The following is a 24,197-nucleotide window of genomic DNA, read 5'->3' on the forward strand; positions in this document are numbered from 1 at the left end:
AGGCAACCCTCGCTTCCACCCCAAATGCCGTACTCTGCTTGATTTTTTTCTTTCAGATGCCATTAAGACAGATTCCTTAAGTGGTTAGGTTTCCCCAATCCACTCTTTGGGTACAATGATAAGTAAAATGTGTCATAACAAACCAACATATATAGAATACAAATGTTGCATCAGATCTTACTGGTATGAAAATCCAGAACTGACTAGCATATTTGTAGAGTTTACACCTCTGATTAGGGCAGGAATGTTTCTACTGGAGAATGTATGAAAATGGCAGTTAGGGCTTAAGCAGTGCTTCATTTGTAATGAAAGAGATGCTGGGGCTCAAGTAATGTTTTTTTTTTACTTTCACAAGTGATGCAGCAAGCCCAGAGGTGCCGTGGCTATGAACTGCCAAGCCCAGAGGTGCCAGATCTCAGCCCTGGCAACCCCTGGTACGAATTAATCACTGGGTTTAAGAGTTTTAATCTTAGCGGGGCCATTGCTTTGCTGAATGACCTTGACTGGGCCAGCCACTTAGGTCAGTGCTTGGCACCTGATATTAGCCTCCGGTGGCCTGATTTTCAAAGTTGCAGATCCAACTGGCTTCATTAGGAGCTGGCGGTTAATCAGCTGTTCTGTAATTCAGCACATAGGTGACTAAATGTGGATTTAAGGAATTAACTTTAGACTCCCCCATTAAAAAAAAAAGTTGTCTTGGAAGTCACTTCCTATTTCAAACCCAGTTCAAGTGACTGACTGAAGGCAACTTGTATTCACAGCTTCATATTTATGACCATGCTGCCTAAAAAGCAGAAGCCTCAGGGAAAATCATATGCTTCTCAGCTGAGATTTCTAGAATAAATACATAAATAACTTAAGGGTGAACACAAACACTTTGTAGAAAAAGAATATAGGAATACAAAAAAAAATCCTAATGCTGAATTGCTGAAATAAGCAGGCTTAAAATGACATATAAATACAGTTTGAAACAGGATAATTACAGATCAGTCCCTCTCTGTTAATACCATGGTCTGAATTTAGGTTTCCGAGCTTATTATTAGTATTAGTGGGCCAGATCTTTATCTGATGTAAATTGATTGATCTCCATTTACTTCAATGGAACTATGACATTTTACACCAGATGAGGAGCTAGTCTGTTCTTTCTATTATGACATACGTGCAAAGCCTGGCAGGCAAGGATGAAGAATTGGAATTTGAGAGTCTGTGAGGTAAATAGAAGCCAATGCAGGGCTGGGGAAGCAGAAGACTTGTGGAGAGCAGCCTGAGAGTTGGGAAGGCCTGAGAGTAGGAGATGGGTAAGTGTCATTCTAGACCAACAAGCCTGTAACTCACGTTACAGTCTATCCCACTGCATAGATAAGATTCATCTTGCTGACATTAAATGTTCAAAAGAATATTCTTTAAACTTTGCAGTCTTCTACCATGCCTTCCATCTGTGGATCTGTAATTCTGAGATGTAGCAGAGAACCAAATTTGGGCAGTTTATAGTTCAGGAAAAGTTGCTGTAAAGCTTGTGATAGCTGCTATATAATCAATAAATAATAGTATCTACAACACCTGTGAGTGTAGGCTCTTTCTTAATCAGAACATAAGTCTCCACACAGTTTTGGATGCCATGCCTGGCACCTGAAATATAGTCATATTGTCCATTGTTTCAGGGTTTTTTGTCATGTAACAAATTGGCAGTGATGGAATCAGCAGGAGAAATAACTGGGTTCCAGCAACTCCATTCCATGAAAGGTACTTTAGGGGAAAAAACAAAACAAAACAAAACAAAACAAACAAACCACATCAGGCCAACACTATGGCCTGGTCTACCCTGGGGGATCTATCTAAGTTATGCAACTTCAGCTACATGAATAATGTAGCTGAAGTCAAAGTACTTAGATCTACTTACTGCGGTGTTTTCACTGTGGTAAGTTGACTGCTGACGCTCCCCCATCGACTCCACCTGCACCTCTCGCTCGATGGTCGATTTATCACGTCTTCATTAGATGTGATAAATCAATCCCTGCTGGATTGATCACTCTGGAGGTAAGTGTAGACATGCCCTGACTTGGAACACCATGGATGTAATGCATTCTCCTTTGGGAAGAACCTATCATCTGATGTTTAGTGCTCCTTAGTATTTAACCAATCAGGGATTACTGTGGTTAAGAATATTACCCATTTTTTTCCACTCTATGAACTGATCGCTGAGAACATCTCTCAGTCTTGACAGACATTTTACCTTGGAACAGAGTGAAGAAAGAAGTTGGAAAACAGCCTTCATCCCTTCCCAATTGTTTCAGATGCTTCTATCCACTGCCTCTAAAAATAGCTAGACTTGTTTTGTGCATGTAAGAAAGTAGATGATAGAGTTGCGATCTTCAGTCCAGTTCCTAATGAACAATGGTCCACATCATGAAATCCACCATCCCAGTGTAGCACTCTTCCCAGTGGAAAGGTCAAGGACTGAATGAACATGGAGACTGAACTATCCTTAGGCCTGGTCTACACTGGGGGGGGGTTCGAACTAAGGTACGCAAGTTCAGCTACGCGAATAGCGTAGCTGAACTCGAAGTACCTTAGTTCGAAGTACTTACCCGTCCTCACGGCGCGGGATCGAAGTCCGCGGCTCCCCCATCGACTCCGCCACCGCCGTTCGCGGTGGTGGAGTTCCAGAGTCGACAGGAGCGTGTTCGGAGTTCAATATATCGTGTCTAGATGAGACGCGATATATCAAACTCCGAGAAGTCGATCGCTACCCGCCGACCCGGGCGGGTAGTATGGACGTACCCTTAGATAGCTTCAGGGCATGAAGCACATGCTGGGGCAGTATGGAGAACCAAGTTCCTGGACTATACCTGTTCTTTTGATGGAGGATTGCAGTATCCAGGGCTGTCACTCCAGCACCTTTCACCAGCACTAAATTTAAAATAAAAGAATAGGTAGCATTAAAGCCGTGACACTATTTGTTTGGCATTTTGTAGTATTCTCAGCTACTTACAGTCACTCAGTCATTAACCATCAGACTCTGGCATGACTAGCCACTAGCATATGAGCTATTGGTTCACTCAAGATCAAGGATAAAGAATATTTTTGGCTGCATCTGATTTTTGCCGACATTTGCTGGAGAGGGGGAAAAAACAGTTAATCTATTTCATTTAACTGATCGCCATCAGAAGTTCTGGATGGGCAATTTTGTGTCGTTACTTTGTCCCCATCTCATAAAATTTCATTTACTGCCTTTTTAAGCAAATGATGACTTCAAATCAATTTGTCACACAATAGCTCTCAAACACGCCAAACAAAAACTATTACTATTCCTGGCTTGTTTGATCCGACTGGCATTTGCAGACTTTATTCCTCCCTTCTTCTCCATATGAGTTGAGTAGAAACCTTTACATAAATAAAGCAAACCCAGACAAACTTCAAAAACAATAACCCAACAACCCTGGAAAATAATCACAAAAACAGTCTCTGGTATTGTTGTAAGTGGGGAAATCCAATTATGAGATGTCAATATTTTTTTCTTTCCTTTCAATTGCTTCAAAAAGATTTGTATGTGTATAATTTTTAGGTTGATTTCATTGGCTTTGTCAAAATGAAACAGAAATTATGTAGCTGGGAGGGGACTTAACCCCCAGCATCCCTCCACCACACACACATACTGTGATCGATATCAATTTTCAAATGTACTATTGATTTCAGTAGCCCTTAATTTCAAGGCAAACAATAGTTTCTTTTGTAATTTCCATGCTGCTGATATTACTGCTATCGTTGCTGACCTGTGTGTTGTCAGATAATATTGATTGGATATGAAATGAAAGAAGAAGGGGGGAAGGAGGAGGGGAAGGATGGCATTGTCCCATTAAACAGGCTGGAAGAAAAGATCTTGCCCCTGGTATAGACCAAACAGCAGACAGCATGGTCTAGTGGGTAGGTCTCAGGACATTGGGGTTCTATTTCCAGTTTTCTCACTGATGTGACCTTAGGCAAATCCTTTTGCCAGTTTCATCTCTCATGCTGTGTTTGCCTTGTCTATGTAGAGTTGTAAGCTCTGTTGGGCAGGCACTGTCTTTTATTGTATATCTGTACAGCGCCTAGCACAATATGGTTGGAACCTTTAGGTGTTGCTGTACAAATAATACAGATGCTCCCCGATTTACGCAAGCATTCCATTCCAGAATGCCTTGCGTAACTTGAATTTTGCGTAAGTTGGAAACGTATACCCAGTAATTACTCAAAAAAAACCCCCAAACCCTCCTATTCCTAGTTTACGGAACTTTTTCCGTAACTGCGGATTTGCATAAGTTGGGTTTGCGTAACCCAGGGGGCATCTGTAATAAAAATAAAAGCATCCAAGCCAAGATAGGAACTCAGAAGTCTGAGGGTCAGATTACGCCTCTCTCATCCACCAAAATCAAATCACTTTCTGCTCTCTTACTGGATCTGTGAGGACTTAATCAGTCGAGCCCCCTTCTGTGTGACACATCACTGGGGGAAGGATGGTCCCTTGTCTAAGGCATTGAATTGAGATACGGGAAATCTGAGTTTAATGCCCAGCTCTACCACTAGCTAGTTCCGTGACCACAGGCAAATTACTTAATCTCTCTGTGCCTTAGTTCACCATCTGTAAAACAGGGATAATAATCCTTTGTCTCTCTGTCTTGTCTATTTAGATTCTAAATTCTTCAGGAAAAGGGCAGATTCTTACTCCTAGAACCATGTGGCCCTGACTTTGGTTAGGGCCTCTACATGTGACTGAGATACAAATAATTATTAATAAAAAGCACACTAACTGAAAAAGGGGCGGTTTTTTTTGCAGATCTATGAGTGGCATGGCAGTGGTTCTATAGTCTACAGACCAGTGCAGAAGCATAAATGTATGCATAGATTCAAGGATTTACTAGGATAATAAAAGAACTCAGTTGACTTGAATTCCTGGATTGTCAGACACATCCTTGGCATTTGTTATATTTAGATGGAATATATGGGCCCAAAGAGTTAAAGGGGTTAACAAGCCCCTGTCCCTGTCCAACATAAAACAGCATTAAACAAAGTTTCAGGTTTGGTATACAGAAACCTCAGCCTGCTTGATACCATGGCAAGCACACCGTTAAGCATAAGAACATAAGAACATAAGAAAGGCCGTACCGGGTCAGACCAAAGGTCCATCTAGCCCAGTATCTGTCTACCGACAGTGGCCAATGCCAGGTGCCCCTGAGGGAGTGAATCTAACAGGCAATGATCAAGTGATCTCTCTCCTGCCATCCGTCTCCATCCTCTGACGAACAGAGGCTAGGGACACCATTCTTACCCATCCTGGCTAATAGCCATTTATGGACTTAGCCACCATGAATTTATCCAGTCCCCTTTTAAACATTGTTATAGTCCTAGCCTTCACAACCTCCTCAGGTAAGGAGTTCCACAAGTTGACTGTGCGCTGCGTGAAGAAGAACTTCCTTTTATTTGTTTTAAACCTGCTGCCTATTAATTTCATTTGGTGACCCCTAGTTCTTGTATTATGGGAATAAGTAAATAACTTTTCCTTATCCACTTTCTCAACATCACTCATGATTTTATATACCTCTATCATGTCCCCCCTTAGTCTTCTCTTTTCCAAACTGAAGAGTCCTAGCCTCTTTAATCTTTCCTCATATGGGACCCTCTCTAAACCCCTAATCATTTTAGTTGCTCTTTCTGAACCTTTTCTAGTGCTAGAATATCTTTTTGAGGTGAGGAGACCACATCTGTACACAGTATTCGAGATGTGGGCGTACCATGGATTTATATAAGGGCAATAATATATTCTCAGTCTTATTCTCTATCCTTTTTAATGATTCCTAACATCCTGTTTGCTTTTTTGACCGCCTCTGCACACTGCGTGGACATCTTCAGAGAACTATCCACGATAACTCCAAGATATTTTTCCTGACTCGTTGTAGCTAAATTAGCCCCCATCATGTTGTATGTATAGTTGGGGTTATTTTTTCCAATGTGCATTACTTTACATTTATCCACATTAAATTTCATTTGCCATTTTGTTGCCCAATCACTTAGTTTTGTGAGATCTTTTTGAAGTTCTTCACAATCTGCTTTGGTCTTAACTATCTTGAGTAGTTTAGTATCATCTGCAAACTTTGCCACCTCACTGTTTACCCCTTTCTCCAGATCATTTATGAATAAATTGAATAGGATTGGTCCTAGGACTGACCCTTGGGGAACACCACTAGTTACCCCTCTCCATTCTGAGAATTTACCATTAATTCCTACCCTTTGTTCCCTGTCCTTTAACCAGTTCTCAGTCCATGAAAGGACCTTTCCTGTTATCCCATGACAGCTTAATTTACGTAAGAGCCTTTGGTGAGGGACCTTGTCAAAGGCTTTCTGGAAATCTAAGTACACTATGTCCACCGGATCCCCTTGTCCACATGTTTGTTGACCCCTTCAAAGAACTCTAATAGATTAGTAAGACACGATTTCCCTTTACAGAAACCATGTTGACTATTGCTCAAGAGTTTATGTTTTTCTATGTGTCTGACAATTTTATTCTTTACTATTGTTTCAACTAATTTGCCCGGTACCGACGTTAGACTTACCGGTCTGTAATTGCCGGGATCACCCCTAGAGCCCTTTTTAAATATTGGCGTTACATTAGCTAACTTCCAGTCATTGGGTACCGAAGCCGATTTAAAGGACAGGTTACAAACCTTAGTTAATAGTTCCGCAACTTCACATTTGAGTTCTTTCAGAACTCTTGGGTGAATGCCATCTGGTCCCGGTGACTTGTTAACGTTGAGTTTATCAATTAATTCCAAAACCTCCTCTAGTGACACTTCAATCTGTGACAGTTCCTCAGATTTGTCACCTACAAAAGCCAGCTCAGGTTTGGGAATCTCCCTAACATCCTCAGCCGTGAAGACTGAAGCAAAGAATCCATTTAGTTTCTCCGCAATGACTTTATCGTCTTTAAGCGCTCCTTTTGAATTTTGATCATCAAGGGGCCCCACTGGTTGTTTAGCAGGCTTCCTGCTTCTGATGTACTTAAAAAACATTTTGTTATTACCTTTGGAGTTTTTGGCTAGCCGTTCTTCAAACTCCTCTTTGGCTTTTCTTATTACACTCTTGCACTTAAGTTGGCAGTGTTTGTGCTCCTTTCTATTTGCCTCACTAGGATTTGACTTCCACTTTTAAAGGAAGTCTTTTATCTCTCACTGCTTCTTTTACATGGTTGTTAAGCCATGGTGGCTCTTTTTAGTTCTTTTACTGTTTTTCTTAATTTGGGGTATACATTGAAGTTGGGCCTCTATTATGGTGTCTTTAAAAAGGGCCCACGCAACTTGCAGGGATTTCACTTTAGTCACTGTACCTTTTAACTTTTGTCTAACTAACCCCCTCATTTTTGTATAGTTCCCCCTTTTGAAATTAAAAGCCACAGTGTTGGGCAGTTGAGATGTTCTTTCCACCACAGGGATGTTGAATGCTATTGTATTATGGTCACTATTTCCAAGAGGTCCTGCTATAGTTACCTCTTGGACCAGCTCCTGCGCTCCACTCAGGATTAAATCTAGAGTCGCCTCTCCCCTTGTGGGTTCCTGTACCAGCTGCTCCATGAAGCAGTCATTTAAAGTATCGAGAAATTTTATCTCTGCATTTCGTCCTGAAGTGAAATGTTCCCAGTCAATATGGGGATAATTGAAATCCCCCACTATTATTGGGTTCTTAATTTTGATAGCCTCTCTAATTTCCCTTAGCATTTCATCATCACTATTACTGTCCTGGTCAGGTGGTCGATAATAGATCCCTACTGTTATATTTTTACTAGAGCATGAAATTTCTATCCATAGAGACTCTATGGAACCTGTGGATTCGCTTAAGATTTTTACTTCATTTGAATCTACACTTTCTTTAACATATAGTGCCACTCCTCCCCCTGCACGGCCTGTTCTGTCCTTCCGATATATTTTGTACCCCGGAATGATTGTGTCCCATTGATTGCTCTCAGTCCACCAGGTTTCTGTGATGCCTATTATATCTATATCCTCCTTTATCACAAGGCACTCTAGTTCACCCATCTTATTATTTAGACTTCTGGCATTTGTGTACAAGCACTTTAAAAACTTGTCCCTGTTTATTAGCCTGCCTTTTTCTGATGTGCCAGATTCTTTTTTATGTGACTGTTTATCTGATCCGGCCCTTACATTATACTTCTCATTCCTCTGCTCCTGACTATAACCTGGAGATTCTCTATCATCAGACTCTCCCCTAAGAGAAGTCTGTGTCCGATCCACCCGCTCCTCTGCAGCAGTCGGCTTTCCCCCATCTCCTAGTTTAAAAACTGCTCTACAACCTTTTTAATGTTTAGTGCCAGCAGTCTGGTTCCACTTTGGTTTAGGTGTAGCCCATCTCTCCTGTATAGGCTCCTCCCATCCCAGAAGTTTCCCCAGTTCCTAATGAACGTGAACCCCTCCTCTCTACACCATCGTCTCATCCACGCATTGAGACTCTGAAGCTCTGCCTGCCTACCTGGTCCTGCGCGTGGAACCGGGAGCATTTCTGAAAATGCCACCATAGACGTCCTGGATTTCAGTCTCTTCCCTAGCAGCCTAAATTTGGCTTCCAGGACATCTCTCCTACCCTTCCCTATGTCATTGGTACCTACATGTACCACGACCACCGGCTCCTCCCCAGCACTACACATAAGTCTATCTAGATGCCTCGAGAGATCCGCAACATTCGCACCAGGCAGGCAAGTCACCATACGGTTCTCCCGGTCATCACAGACCCAGCTATCTACATTTCTAATAATCGAATCTCCCATTACTAACACCTGCCTTTTCCTAGAAACTGGAGTTCCCTCCCCCAGAGAGGCAACCTCAGTGCGAGAGGCAACCCCAGCACCATCTGGAAGGAGGGTCCCAACTACGGGAAGGTTTCCCTCTGCTCCCATTGACTGCTCTACTTCCCTGGGCCCTTCTTCCTCCTCAACAGCACAGGAGCTGTCTAAGCGGAGGTGGGACAATTCTACAGTGTCCCGGAAAGCCTCATCAACATACCTCTCTGCCTCTCTCAGCTCCTCGAGTTCCGCCATGTTAACCTTCTATTAAAGATACAGAAAAGAAGAGAAAAGAGTTAAAGCCTTTGAAATGTAAAGTATTAAGTCAGACTTTCAGTTTATCAACATTATTCCCATTAGCTGGAAAGAGATTTTAGAAGGAACCTCTCTACCTCCACTTGTTTGACAGTCTGTTAGATGGCATTAAAGATGTTAATAATGATCCTTTTGGGGAAAAGAGAAGTGGGTTGAGATGGGCTGGAACTGTTTTTGTTTGAAACTGATCCCGTTTCCTAGAAGGCAAAACAGGACAAACACACACAAAGGGGGAAGAAAAGAACAACAAAGATAGAAAATTCAGCTTCTGTCTCTGGCATGGACTCACACTTGCAACCTCACAGCTGGAGAAACACAGGCAAAGCACACGGTCTGATCAGCCATACGGAGACCTTGAAAACTTGTACCAGCATCAGGCTGCTTAGGGCACTGCTCTTAGTTATCTCTACCTGATCATGGGTTTACAGCACTGTTGGCCTGCTAAGCCAGACTCTTATTAGAAAAAAGGAAAAAGGAGAGGGATAGGCAGACCGCAGGAGCAGACATAAGGTGGGGAAAGAAAAGTACACATGGGGGCCGGGGAAGAGAGAGACAAAGTCTGACATCCCAGGTGGTGTCTGGGATTCAGCCAGAGCTGGTTGCATTGGGGATGTCACCTGGGTCCCTTTCTCTGGTCAGGACATCTCTCACGATCAGGAGGATGAAGGCCTGGGGTCCTAGGAGATGGCAGGGGTGGCAGCCATGATGGTGAAGCTCACTTCGGTAGCCATTTCCCCCCGGAAGTCACTTTCTTTAAGAATAGCCCATCCCCTCATTATTTTTTCTACCTATTAGGCCTAGTTTCTGACACACCGATTTTGGGTTCACCAATTTTTGGTTCCTCGCTTTTCTTCTTTACTAGGCATGATCTTAACACAGTCCTTGTGTAACACTAACAGAGCCCAGTTATTGTCAGGCAGGATCGAACCGGGGAACTTCTGGAGCTTAGGGTATAAGCTTCTACCTCTCTAGGCTGTAGAGCAGACTCATTTAACTGTTTCTAAGGGATCTCAGTGCCACCAGACGGGACAGAACACCACACCCAGGAGATGTGTGGGTTACACTTGAGTTATATCAGTAGCCCTTTTTGGGGGGGGATTAATTCAGTCTTTCTGTCTGTCTTTTGTACCGTTTTCCATTGACACCTATTATTACAGGTTATTCTCACATCTTATGAACTTTCACTTATTTTTTTACAATTGGGCTCACAATTAAGATATATTTGTAGACCCAATAATTACAACAGATTCCCATTTCCCTTCTAATAGCTACTGCTGAGTAGAGCAGTGCAGCAGTCAGGTTTCATGTCCTCTGAGTGTTTTTGAGAGTTTGACATATTTCCTCATCTTAAAACGGCTTAAAAGTCAAAATCATGCAAATTTTCATGAACTGATAATCTAAAAATAAATAAATAAAATGGGGTCACTTGAAATGTTTTATTTTGATAATTTTGAAAATTTGCATTTCAATTTTGACCTTTTTAAAAAATAACCCTTTTCAGAATAACTATTTCAAAACAAAAAGCCATTTTGAATCAAACCCATACAATTTTTGTTTCAAAAATGTAAAAATGGGATGTTTCAACAATTTAAAAGCTTCTCCCCCCCCAAAAAATAAAATAAAATTGGGACATTCTGGAATTGGGAGATTCATCAAAATTGACCCTTTCTCAAGAACAATTTTGGTTTTGATGAATCAACATTTTCTGACCAAAACATGTTTTTTTTCTGAAATGTCCCAACCAGTTGTCATCCTGAGCCCCCATTCAGTATGTTCAGCTCTCAATCCACTTTAAAGCGAGGTCCCGACATCATATGTTGGACCAAAGTTCTTTTGGGGATGCTGTCCTTCAGATGAGACTTAAAACCAAGGTCCTGGATACTTCTAACAATTAAAAAGCCAATTCTACTTTTCACAAGAAGAGGGGTCTCCATTCTCTTGTCTTGGTCATATGCTGACAAGTGTCATTTTATTCTACCATTCAAATTCCTTCTGCAGTTTTAATTGGCTACAATATTATTCCTCATTCCCTGTCCTGAATTGTTGAATAGTGATGTTCTGTGCATTTAAACCACTTGTTTTATCCATTCTGAAACTCTGCATCTTGTAGGACAGTTTACTACGTCACTCCCCTATGCTCTTAGGTATCTGCAGAGATGGTACATCAGCTGATTCCTTCAATAATCTACTTACTGCAGTCCAATTGTTTTCACTACTAGGAATTTTTATTCATAATATCTTATGATTATATGTTACTAAGGACCGTACAGTGTCCTAGGATGCTTTGCTATGTGATAAATAATATTGAAGGGCCAGATTTGGATCAAAACCATCAGGATATTCAGATTCTGTGATTTTGACCCTGTGATGGGACTTACAAGCCCCACACTGGGCCTGAAAAGATTAAAAGGCAATACTGGGCCCAGGTAGCCCTGCCCCTCCAGACCTGCTGAGTATGCTCTGACTGGAGGAGTGGGTTAAAAGGAGCTCAGAGGCCCAGGCAAAGGGTGGTGGATGGTCTGTAGGAGAGAGCAATCCTACCTAGGAAGCCAGGCAGAAGATGGCGCTTGAGAAGGGACCACAGAGTGGGTAAGGCCCTCAGGCAGAGCCTTCTCTAACCATCACCTCCATGGAGAACTTGCAGGTCCGTGCTCCTTTGGACTCTTTTGTTGAAAGGTTATTGACTGTTTGGACTATAGGGGCCATAGCGCAAACTGAAGGGTTCTATAGGTAGGAAGAAGTCCAGGGAAGCGACTTAGACCCACTGCAGGGAGGTCCCTGCTGATGCCGCTTCCCACAGGGCCCAGGCTGAGACCTGGTGGAGACAGAGGGGCTAGGTCCCCCTACAAAACCCCTTTAAGGGCCTAAATCCAGAAGTGGTTGGAAAGTTGAAGATCCCCATCTTAAGGTCAAGAACGGGTATCTCTACCACCCTTATAGAGAGGCAAGGGCAGGAAGTCCTGTGCACTAACCATTAGCCTGCCCTCTGAGCTCCTTATCACAGAGTCATTATAAAGAGAGGCACCAGCTTCAAAATTTGGATTCCAGTCTGGACCCGAACTCCCCCAGACTCCAGGGGAATTTGAATTCAGTGCCCCAGGCTAATCTCTAGCATAAAATAGATATTATGGGGGAAATTCTGGCCCCAGTGAAAACAATAGCAAAACTGCCAGTGACTTCAAATGGATCAAGATTTCACCTTCTATGACTAAGAATAATTCCCTCCACCACTGCAAAGCACCCCATTTGGGGTGGCAAGCAGCTGCAAAATCATGGTACACAGTATTTTATTGAGAGAAGACTACAATATCCAGATAAAACTAGAGTGGAAATTATAAATAGGCAAATCATTGAGCAGTCACTCAAATTTAAATTTGGCCAGGACACTGAGGTTAATGATTAGATTATGGACTACATTTTTTCCTTTAATATTACTTCATCTTCTTTTAATTACTGTATTTACTCATTCATAAGCCGAATATTTTCGGTAAAAAAAATGATGTATCAAAGAGCAGGCGTCGGCTTATAAATGGGTCTACACCAAAATTTGATGATTTTAAACTCAATGGAATCATTGAATTTAATATCTAATACATTGTCATTTTGTTTACCTGAAGTGTCTGCAGGCATGGAGCCCTTCCCGCAGCTCCCATTGTCTGGGAACAGCGAACCACGGCCACAGGGAGCTGAGGGGCTCTATGCCTGCAGACACTCCAGGTAAACAAAACGTCCAGACCCACCAGCTGCTTACCCTGATGGGCCAGAAGCCAAAGTTTTCCAACCCCTAAAATATAGAGTCGGCTTATGAAATGGTCATGCAGTTTTTGCTATTTTTACCTATCCATTTTGGAGGGTCGGCTTATAAATGAACGGGCTAATGAACCCGTATATACAGTGTATTCAATATTAGGTTTTTTTGTTACTTTATGGAACTAGCATATTAATGATCACTAGCATGGGGAAAAATAAGAAGCAAACTTCAAACCTTCACCGTCTACTTAGATCTAGAGCCAATTTCTAATTCTGGTGAAGACTGGTCCAGATCAGAACTCCTTTCCTCTCCCTCCCAGCCCCTTACTTGAGGGTGATAGATCATGTGTGAGTGTGAACGTGTGTATGTTACCAAAGTATCATGGACAGGCCCCCAAGGCAGAAGTGGAGGCAAGGAAGCTATATATATATATATAAATCAGATATTTCTGGCTACAAATTCTTCTCTGAATTGCCCAAAGTGTTGAAATTTGACCACCCCCACCACTCTGTGCTGCAGATATTTTTGCAGGTTAGCCTTTATTAGACATCAGCAGTGTAACCATAAGCAACATACAAGTGAATAGGAATGCTGGCACATTCCGAATGAGGTAGCAAGTGCAGCAGAAGCTCAGAACAATTATTTCAGGCTAGGGTCCTGGTGCATTAGAAAGGGGAGTTTTGGGATAATTTCACAAAACAACTAATATATCTTCAAGGGTCTTGATGATTGCAATGGTGGAACTGCTACATTTCCTGGAGATCCAGGGGCCTAAGCATTCAAAATATGGGATTTCTTAATACAAACGTCTTTGGATCCTGGCAAACTTCACTGGGCTGGCTTTTCACAAGATCAGATTCTTCCAAAAATTCTCCAGGGCTTCCTGGTTCTGGCAGGGTCTGGAATAGCTTTAGGGGGAAAGCAGGAATACAGAAGCATGTGACTTTTATTTGTAGTTAACTCAATTGTTTTCTCCCCTAATAAGAGAGGTCATGTTTTGGGATAAGGCAAAGGTCATCATGTCAGCTGTTAGTTAATGTGACACCATTCTAAGACCTCTAATCACCGCCTTGGGTGCCCAGATACTAGAAATGCGTGGCCAAATTAGATTAGACTGATAGGCAAAGAACTAAATGGTTAAATGAATAAAAGGAAGATAGAGTGGAAGTGAGTGTGATTGCAAACATGAGGTTGTTCAAATCCCTAGAAACGACTGACAACTCAGGAAAAATAATATTCTGTGGACAAATGCTTTTTTCCCCAACCCCTAACATGATGTGGTCGATGAATGGCATTTCTTCACAGTTTTATCAATAGAATGTAATTCTGGCCAGATCATTCTGTCAACAAGGAACAACATCAAATCATTGTGTCCACACAAATAAATCACTTGGTGTTTATTACTTCTTTTCTTTGTTTGTGACTGAACTGGGGTCATCACCAAGTCTTCTCTGGCCCAAGCAAAGAAAAGGAAAAAATGCTTTTTCATGGGCAATTGTTGCCATGCAAACAACCTCTCAATGTTACTGATGGCAACCCCAAGGGCAATGAGATGAATGCACATGAGGCTTAATTGCCTGGAGACCTACACTTTGTGTAGCCACATGCAGCTGTGGAAAGGGCTATATGGAGCCTCAGTGCCCAGTGTAAGGAATGATGCATTGCAGATTGTAAATTTTTTGGGGGAGGGACCATCTTTCGGTTCTGGGTTTGTACAATGGCTACCATGAAGGACTCCTGTACCAGGACCAGGACTCCTAGGTGTTATCAAAAGACAAAAATTATACTAGCTGCAATGCTGCAGGAGGAGCCCTGGGAGGGAATTGTGACTCAGAGATTCACTATTAGGGCTGGTCGAAAAATTGGGCTTTCGATTAAATGGAAATTTTCACAGTAAATGGTTGCTTTCTTAGAAAAAAATATATTTTTATTTCAGTCAAAAATCTCTATGGGGAAAACAATCAATTTCCAGCCAGCTGTATTCCCGTTTCCTTCTTTTCTCCCCACTCCCACTCAGCCACTCCCTAGCCCCATCCACCCATGCCCCACCCACTTCTTCATGGAACCTTCTATTTCCCCAGCCCTTTAAGTGGTGGTTTGGCAGGCCATGACTCCCTGAGTCTCCCCTGTATTGGGCAGAGCCACAATCTAGCCCAAAATGAGGCTAAAGCGTAGTGATTGGTAGCATTCACCATCCACTTTGCATAGGTATAAATAATGACACAAGGTAGCACAAAGTTGGAGAATGGGGCCCAATATCTGGTCCTGAGGACACTCAGAACAAATTAGACTGATTAAATGAGATGACTTTCTAGCTAGGGAGAAGTCACCACAACCTCTAAAGCAAATAAGATCTAACTTTATTATAGTTCAAGCCTATAACCAGCAAGACCGCCTATGTTCTGAATTACTGTTGTGTATTTGGTTGTCATGGTTTTGTTGCTATGGCAACTGAGTTAGATTATTATGGGTTAGCTCAACCGGTTTCAACCGGTTGAGGAGCTCTGTATATATGTAAATAAAATGGAGGTTTTGGTTAGCTGCCTGTTCTCTGGCCTCAAGTGATTGCTTCCTACACCGGCTGCCCCAAGGATATAACACTGGCGACGAGGGTGGGATTCCGGTGCTGCTCCAGTAACAGAAGGAAGTAGAAGTCAAGGTAAAGAACAAACAAAGGAAAAAAGCTGCTTCTTTGCACTGACTGTGAAAGTGAAACTAAAAATCATGGCTACTCTGACCAGGTCCCTGGAGCCTTTTGATGAGAATACAGAGCAGTGGCATGTTTATACTGAGCGTTTTGAGCTTTTTGGTATTGCAAATGACATTACAGAAGCGAAGAAGGTGCCAATATTCTTAACTGTTGTAGGGGCTAAAACCTACTCTCTGCTACGCAGCTTACTACACCCTGTTAAGCCTGAGACTAAATCTTACAGTGACATTGTGGAAATCCTGGGGTCTCATTTCTCCCCAAAACCACTGGTAATTGCTGAAAGATATAGGTTCCACAAAAGAGACCAAAAGGAAGATGAAACAGTTGTACAATTTGTAGCCATTTTAAAAAAGCTAGCAGAACACTGTGAATTTAAAGAAATGTTACATGATGCCCTGCGTGACAGGTTAGTGTGTGGCCTGTACAGTGAAGCTATACGGAAGCGCCTACTGACAGAGGCTCAGCTTACCTTACAGAAGGCTGTTGATATTGCTGTCTCCATGGAACTGGCTACAAGGGAGGCACAATACATCGGTGCACCCCCTAGGGTGCAAAAAGTGTCACAAGAACCGACCCACAAAACTGTGCAGAGTCAAGAATGTTACCGCTGTGGTAAGCCGGGTCACCAGGCATCAGAATGCTGGTGTAAGGACCTGGTGTGTCGACACTGTGGCAAAAAGGGACACATTCAGTGTGCCTGTAAACAAAAGAAAAAGAGGCCTGTGGTCTGGCCGACAAAAAGAGGAACCCTGCATACCCTAGAGCAGACCCAGGATGATCAAGGTGACACCTCATCGCAAGAGGAAGTGCCACTGCATGTTTTGTCTTTGGCAATGGGCTCACATGAATACTGGGTAACCCCGTTATTGGATGGCAAACGTATACGCATGGAACTGGACACCGGTGCAGCCGTCTCACTGATCTCCGAGACTGTGTATAAAGAAAAGCTACAGCATCTTCCGCTTAAGGCAACAAAAACTGTTCTGAAGACGTATACGGGAGAAGCTGTGCCTATGCTGGGCACTATTGATGTTAAGGTGGAGCTCAATGGACAGGTGGCTAAATTGCCACTGTTTGTGGTGAGAGGTAACTACCCAGCCTTAATGGGTAGGTCTTGGCTTGGGAAGATTCAACTGAACTGGGCAGAAGTGCACCGGATGACTAAAGAAGAAACCAGTCTAACCAATATACTAAGTAAAGATTCTGCTGTTTTTGGAGATGATTTGGGAAGTATGAAGGGAATCACTGTGACATTGAACATTAAACCTGGCAGTCCACCAAAATATCTGAAAGCCCGAACTGTGCCATATGCCATCAGGTCAAAAGTTGAAGCAGACCTGGAGCGCCTGGTCACCAATGGAGTCCTAATACCAGTTACCCATAGCTCATGGGCCACTCCTATCGTTCCAATCGTGAAGAAAGATGGCTCTCTCCGGATTTGCGGTGATTTTAAAGTCACTGTCAACCCAGTGTTGTGTGCAGAGCAATACCCACTTCCCCGCATCGATGACCTCTTCGCAGGCCTGGCTGGGGACAAAAGTTCAGTAAGATTGATCTGAGTCAAGCATATTTACAGATGCACGTCGATGAAAAGTCCCAAGAGCTGTTGACTATTGTGACTCATAAGGGGCTTTATCGATACTGTCGCTACCCTTCGAATAACATCTGCTCCCGCCCTGTTCCAGAGGGCTATGGACCAGATCTTGTGTGGCTTGTCAGGAGTTCAGTGCTATCTGGATGATATCCTGGTCACTGGAAGAAATGAAGAGGATCACTTAAAGAATTTAGAGGCTACCCTACAAAGACTGGAAGAGTATGACCTACGAGTTCGCAAAGACAAGTGTGAATTCTTCAAGCCCTCTGTTGAATATTTGGGACACATCATTGATTCTGCAGGTCTTCATAAGGCCCCTGCAAAAGTTAAAGCTATTGTGGAGGCTCCCCCACCTCGAAATGTAAGCCAGCTGCGCTCGTTTCTAGGACTCCTGAACTATTATGGAAAGTTCATCTCACAGTTAGCCACACTGCTAAAACCACTTCATGAGCTCCTTGGGCAGAACAAGGCCTGGAAGTGGACTGAAGCCTGTGATGTTGCGTTTAACAAAGCTAAGGATGCATTGCTAAATTCTGAAGTTCTAACGCACTTTGATCCATCCTTACCACTGCAATTGGCCTGCGATGCCTCCCTTATGGAGTGGGAGCAGTCGTGTCACATATTATGCCTTCAGGAGAAGAGAGACCTATTGCTTTTGCTTCACGCACTCTAAGCAAAGCAGAAACTAACTACGCCCAAATCGAACGTGAGGCATTAGGAATTGTTTTGGAATTCGGAAGTTTCATCAGTACCTGTTTGGGCGAAAATTTACTCTTCTCACAGACCATCGACCTCTGACATCAATTTTTGGACCTTACACAGGCATTCCCCCATTAGCTGCTAGTCGTATGCAACGTTGGGCATTGTTACTTTCAGCACACACATATGAAATCAAATATCGGAAATCCACTCTACACGGCAATGCAGATGGCCTCTCAAGGTTGCCTTTGCCGGTCAAACACCACGATAGTGCCCACAAGGAAATCTTCTACTTTGAACAGGTAGAGAATACACCCATCACTGCTACTCAGATAAAGAAGGCAACTCGCGTTGACCCAGTATTGTCCCACGTTATGGACCTGGTGATGCATGGAACATCTCGACAAACCTCTCCGGTCTCATCCGACCTTGTTCCCTACATGTCCAAGCGGACGGAGTTATCGGTCCAATCTGGTTGTTTGTTGTGGGGGAGACGTGTCATTATTCCACCACCACTGAGATCACAGATGTTAGAACAGCTACATTCCGGTCACTGTGGAATAGTGCGCATGAAGGAAATTGCACGGCTATTTTTGGTGGCCTGGACTGGACAGCGCTATTGAAGAGAAGGCAAAAGCTTGTATGTCATGTCAGGGTGTGAGGAATGCACCCCAGTGGGCACCCCTACACCCATGGGACTGGCCTGAAAACCCGTGGCAACGTATTCACGTTGACTTTGCTGCCCCCTTGAAGGAAGCATGTTCTTGGTGGCAATAGATGCCCATTCTAAATGGCCAGAAGTCTCTATAATGCAGTCCACTTCTGCAGAGAGTACTATCCAAAAACTACGAGGACTCTTTAGTCGTTTTGGTCTGCCAGAACAACTTGTGAGCGACAACGGACCGCAGTTCGTTTCTCAGGAGTTTCAAAATTTTATGAAAGCAAATGGGATACACCACATCACGTCAGCACCATATCATCCGTCCACCAACGGATTAGCTGAAAGATTTGTGCAGACAATGAAAACGCTTTGAAATCAGCAAAGGGACATCACCCATTCAAAAGCGTCTGGATACCTTTTTACTTTCCTACAGAAACACACCTCATGCTACGACCCACGCATCTCCGGCCTTTCTAATGATGGGACGACAGCTGCGCACTTGCTTTGATCTGCTGAAACCTTCTGAACCCCGACAAATTGTGCAACATCAGCAGCAATATCAAGTCATCAGACGGGCACCCAGAGCAAAAGACCGAACCTTTAGCCCGGGACAGCCAGTTTTGGCTCGGAATTATACTTCCAGAGCTAAATGGGTTCCAGCCACAGTCATCACTCAAACAGGACCTGTTTCCTACACAGTCCGGACTGCAGAGAATCTTACCTGGCGGCGACATGTAGATCAGCTGTTGCCAGGTCATGCCAGTCCTCAGGACCCATCTGCAGTTGAGGGTCTGACTTCACCTCTTCTGGTGAGGATCGAATCACGAGTCACCTGTTTCTGACTGTTCTCTCCATTACTGCCGGCGGCTGAGACCCCTTTGCCCAGCACGAGCTGATACCCCCTCCTCACCTGTTCGTGCTGCGGACCCTGAGCCCCTAGTGCTTTCGGGTGCAACAACACCAGTGGTTCGCCGTAATCCACCTAGAGACAGAAGACCTCCTCATCGGCTGGATCTTTAGCTAGGGCGAACCCACGGTTATGGGGCAAAATAATCCCCAGGGTTTAGCCGGGAATGGAGGCAGTCTACCCTCCTTCTCTAGTCTAGTGTGTGTTTTATTTAGGGGATGTTCTTATTAGGGGGGGAGGAATATGTTGTGTATTTGGTTGTCATGGTTTTGTTGCTATGGCAACTGAGTTAGATTATTATGGGTTAGCTCAACCGGTTTCAACCGGTTGAGGAGCTCTGTATATATGTAAATAAAATGGAGGTTTTGGTTAGCTGCCTGTTCTCTGGCCTCAAGTGATTGCTTCCTACACCGGCTGCCCCAAGGATATAACAATTACCACTGGTCTTGTCCACAGATTCACGGACCACAAAAGACCAGCTAGGGGTTTACAATTACCTGGATGATTGTTTCAATTGCTACAGTCAATATTATTTAAGAGCAATACGAGAGCTCAGTTCAGAAGTGTGGATCCGCAGATTCTAGGGCAAACCTAAATTGCAAAGTAAAGCAATGCAAGAACACAGTATCAGAATACACAGTCACACAGCCCAAGCTGCACCTTATATCATATTCAGTAAGCAAGTTTCTTATTTGCATAGTTAAATGAGAAGTTGCATGTGATCACAAAGACAATAAGTGAAATCCTTTCACTTCAGTGGGGCTAGAAATATTTACACCACTGATGAGGTGATGCAGAACAAGGAACTGAATCTGGATTTCCTGAAGTAGCCCTCAACTGCTGGACCATTCTTGCTTTTGCCCTTTGCTGCATGCTAGAAGACCTCAGAATATAGCTTCCCAGGAGTGGAAAGCCCTTCATCTAAAGGACTAAGACCCAGCTCCTCGAAGGTATTTAGTTGTCTAGTTGCCAGTTGGAGTTAAGTGTCTAAATATCTTTGAGGATCTGGTCCTTAGTCTTTCAGCTCAAGCAGTAGAAATTTTAACACTGAAGCTCCTATGCTCAAACCACACTATGGGCCTAAATGAAGTCAGTTATACAAGCTGCTTGCAATCCTGCTCCTCTGGGGGGCCTGGCTGGTGTGGTGGGCAGAACTATCCTGTCTAGGGGCAGGGTCTTCAAGGCGATGGGACAACGGATGAGTGTCTGTGTCAGGCAGGGAATTTCCACCGGAGCGCTGGATGGATTTGGAGATGCATTCCTAGAGTGGAAACCCTGGGGAAGACTAGCTCAAGGAAGCTAGCATCCCAGCCTCCCTCTCGCCTGCTTTCTCACTAATCCTTCATCCCCCTTGTTTTCCCCTGACTCTGTTGACAGGCCTGTTCCAAGCAAAAATATATTGTAAATGCCTTTGTGTTTGTTCTTCTTTTTTTTTTTTCAAACTTGAGTCCCCAAAGAAACATCAAAGTACAAAGGAAAGAAAACAATAGCGAGAAATAAGAGTGAAACCAACCAAACCAAATCAGCAGTGGCCCAGGGGAACTTTCTTCAAGGGGGTTAGGCTTCCTTCAGAGAAAGTTTAGATCTCTTCTTGTTTGTTTGCATTTTCAAATTGGGACTGTTTGTGAGAATTCAGAGGAGAAGAACAAAAGCAATGCAAATTCCACAGGAGGCATTTATCCCAGCATACTGCTGGCAGGGCCACCTGCATACCGTGAGCTGTGTGCTGCCTGCTTTGAGAGCCTGCTTAAATATTAAAGATGAGGAGAGGTGGAAGTGTATCAATAAAATATTGGGTCGCCCTGAGCAGAGAGAGGGGTAGGCTTTCAAAGCAAGGCGCGAGTAGCTGCATGCACCTTTATGGTTGTGCACATGGCCAATTAGGTATCTGAGGGAGCATGAGGCCTATGCTTGACCGACACAGGCACATTAGATATCTGTGCACTCAAATTAAGCACACAAGAGGATATTCATGTCACCACATGCAGCTAGAATCTGATTCAGAGAGGTCATTTAGAAAGGCACAGGGTACGGCTAGGAGTTTTAGTGAGTGCAGAATCAGGGCCATGGACTTCAATGGGTGTTTTGTCTACGTGAAGTTTGGGCAAAAGCAAATGAAGGCCATATTCTCTGAAGGCCTAATAGCTTCTGTTTTCTAAAACAAATCCTGTCAGCTCCTGTCCCTGATCTGATTTCCTCCAGGAACGGTTTTGGTTTGAATTTCAAGTGATTTAAAGCAGATCATTTTTACCACTTCAGCTGCGTCATTTGAATTGATTCCTGCTAGTTCAAATCTGCAGATAATTTGCTCTCCTCTTATTTCTAAAGAACTAATTACCTGCACATATAAAATGATGAAATCTCATTATATTTCCTTTAAAAAAAATCCGCCATGCATTTCATTACATTATCCAATTATCGCTGCACTTGTACAAAGTTATGTTACTGACCGAACAGGCTATTTACTCCGCAGATGTGTTACCTTAATTAAACAAATATGATTAACCACACGGAGCCGTGTTTATTTGGGCCAATTTTTTCAAAAAAAAGAAATGCCCATTGACTTTGAGGGCCTCAATATTTGTTGGCCGATATGAGACACCTTGGGTCTGATTTTTCAGTGCTTCTGAGCACCTGCAGAACCTATCGGCTTCTACTGGAGTTCTGAGTGCTCTGTGTGTCTGAAAATTAAGGCCAAGGTTATCAGGTTGGGAACTGACAATCGATGACTGCTTTTGAAAAGACTGGCCTTAACAGATGTCATTTTAAAATGCCATCTTTATGGTGGTGCTGTTATATTTGTATTGCAGAAGTACCAGGAGGCCCTGATATGATTAATTTAATACATGGTGCAGTACCAACCCATAACAGGAGAAAGTCCTTGCCCCAGAGAGCTTCCAGAAGACTGTCACTGTTTTCCCTCCCACGCTTTGTCTAAGAGAAGTGAAGTGACTTTCCCAAAGTCACATAGCTAGTCAGTGGAAGAGCAGGAAAGAGAATCCAGATTTCCTCAGTCCCAGCTAAGTGACTTATCTACTGGACCAAGCTAAAAAGTTACACCAAATGCACAGTGATTTATCAAAGCTTTATTCATTTTAATGGAGTTAGTCCGATTTACACCAGCTGAGGATCTGGACAATGACAATATCTATTTGCAACAATGTGTAATGGCTTTTACGGGGCTTGATTGACTTTGTGGGTTAAAACTTGTACCCTAGGATGGACACAAGCGGATGTTTTTCTCTGTGTCAATATAGCACTGAACTTATTAGCTCATTAATAGTTTTCATGTTGCTAAAGGTCACTGGGTGGCTCAGGATAATGGGAAGCAGCTACAGAGCCTTTCAGCTCAGGATCATCAGTTCAAAGTAGGCTGTGTGATAGTGACAGCAAGTCTGCTAGCTAGGAGTGTTAGCACTCTGAGCAGCATAGCCTGCTCCTGATGGGCTCTAGCGGTCGGTCAGATTTAGCTCTTTGCATGCTTTGGACTCAGACAGAGGTACCCCATTAGTCCTGGGATGCCTCGGAGGATATTGATACAGCCATCAAGTATGGGTGGGAAGAAACAGTCCATCCAAATGTTGTGCGGTCTTCTCTCATTATCCTCCCTCTTTGAGCTAGATATGTCTACCTCCATCCTCTCAGCCCAACCCCTTTCATGCCACTCAGGTCTTTCCCCAGCAAAGCCCCTAAAGCTTTAATAGTGGCCTGTATGAGTGTCACTCAGCTGTGGCCAAGTCCCCTGGTGGCTGGGCATGATATAGCAGGCTCTCCTCCCTTGGTGCCCCTTGCTGACGGCTGCTCCGGCCCTGCATGATTCTTACGACTTGGCCCTGCAGCCACATCACAAATAGTCCCACCCCTTCTGGGGCAAACCAATAGTTCAAGAAAGAATCCCCCCCCCTCGCTTTGGGCCTTTGATCTGACGCTGGGGTCGGGGGGTTCAGTAGCTACGGTGCCTTTTGCTCCACTTTCCTTAGTGGGTGGCTGAGGAACCCAGTCCCAGACCCTCCCTCTCCTCTGCGTTCTGGTCCAGAGACCCTTTAATAAACAGACGAGGCCTGACTACACAGATCCATTGCTTCCTCCTCGGACCACTTCTTACCATGATCTGTCTTGGGCCCTTCCCACAACCTTTTACTGGGCTCGCAGTGGGGCAAATGGAGCCTCCCAATCAATAGGTGCCCTATACCACATCCATTCCTGCTCCCCACCTCCCTCTGTGCCCTCCATCCAATCCTCCTTCCTCCACCCTCTCCGCCCTCCATCCAGCCCTGCCCAGCCCAGCTTCCTGCTTCTCTCTCTCTGCCCCACATCCAGCCCCGCTCGCACTTCTCCACCAGGAGGGAGGGGATAAACCCGTTATCTTTCCATAGACACATACGAAGCTAACGTCATATGAAACAACATTTTCCTTCTTATCTATGGTCCACTCAGCGCACTCAGTGCTGTACAGACAGAAACATGATCCATGCTACAACCACTTATCAGACTAAAAGCCTGATCCAAAGCCCATTGAAATCAATGGGAGTGTTTGTATCTGATGGGTTTGGGATCAGACTGCAACTCTCACACCGGCCGTTCTGTTCAGGTCCGTGTCATAAGCGACACAGCTTGCGGGATAAATATTGTAGCAATATGGGGTTTGTTCTTGGTTGTATCTGAGTCAAATAATCATGCCCCTGTTGCTGGAGTTTCCTGGGCACTGAGGATTTTTGCAGGAGCTGGAAGCACAA

The sequence above is a fragment of the Mauremys reevesii genome, linkage group 6, assembly GCF_016161935.1.
Source record: "Mauremys reevesii isolate NIE-2019 linkage group 6, ASM1616193v1, whole genome shotgun sequence".
Taxonomy (NCBI): Eukaryota; Metazoa; Chordata; order Testudines; family Geoemydidae; genus Mauremys; species Mauremys reevesii.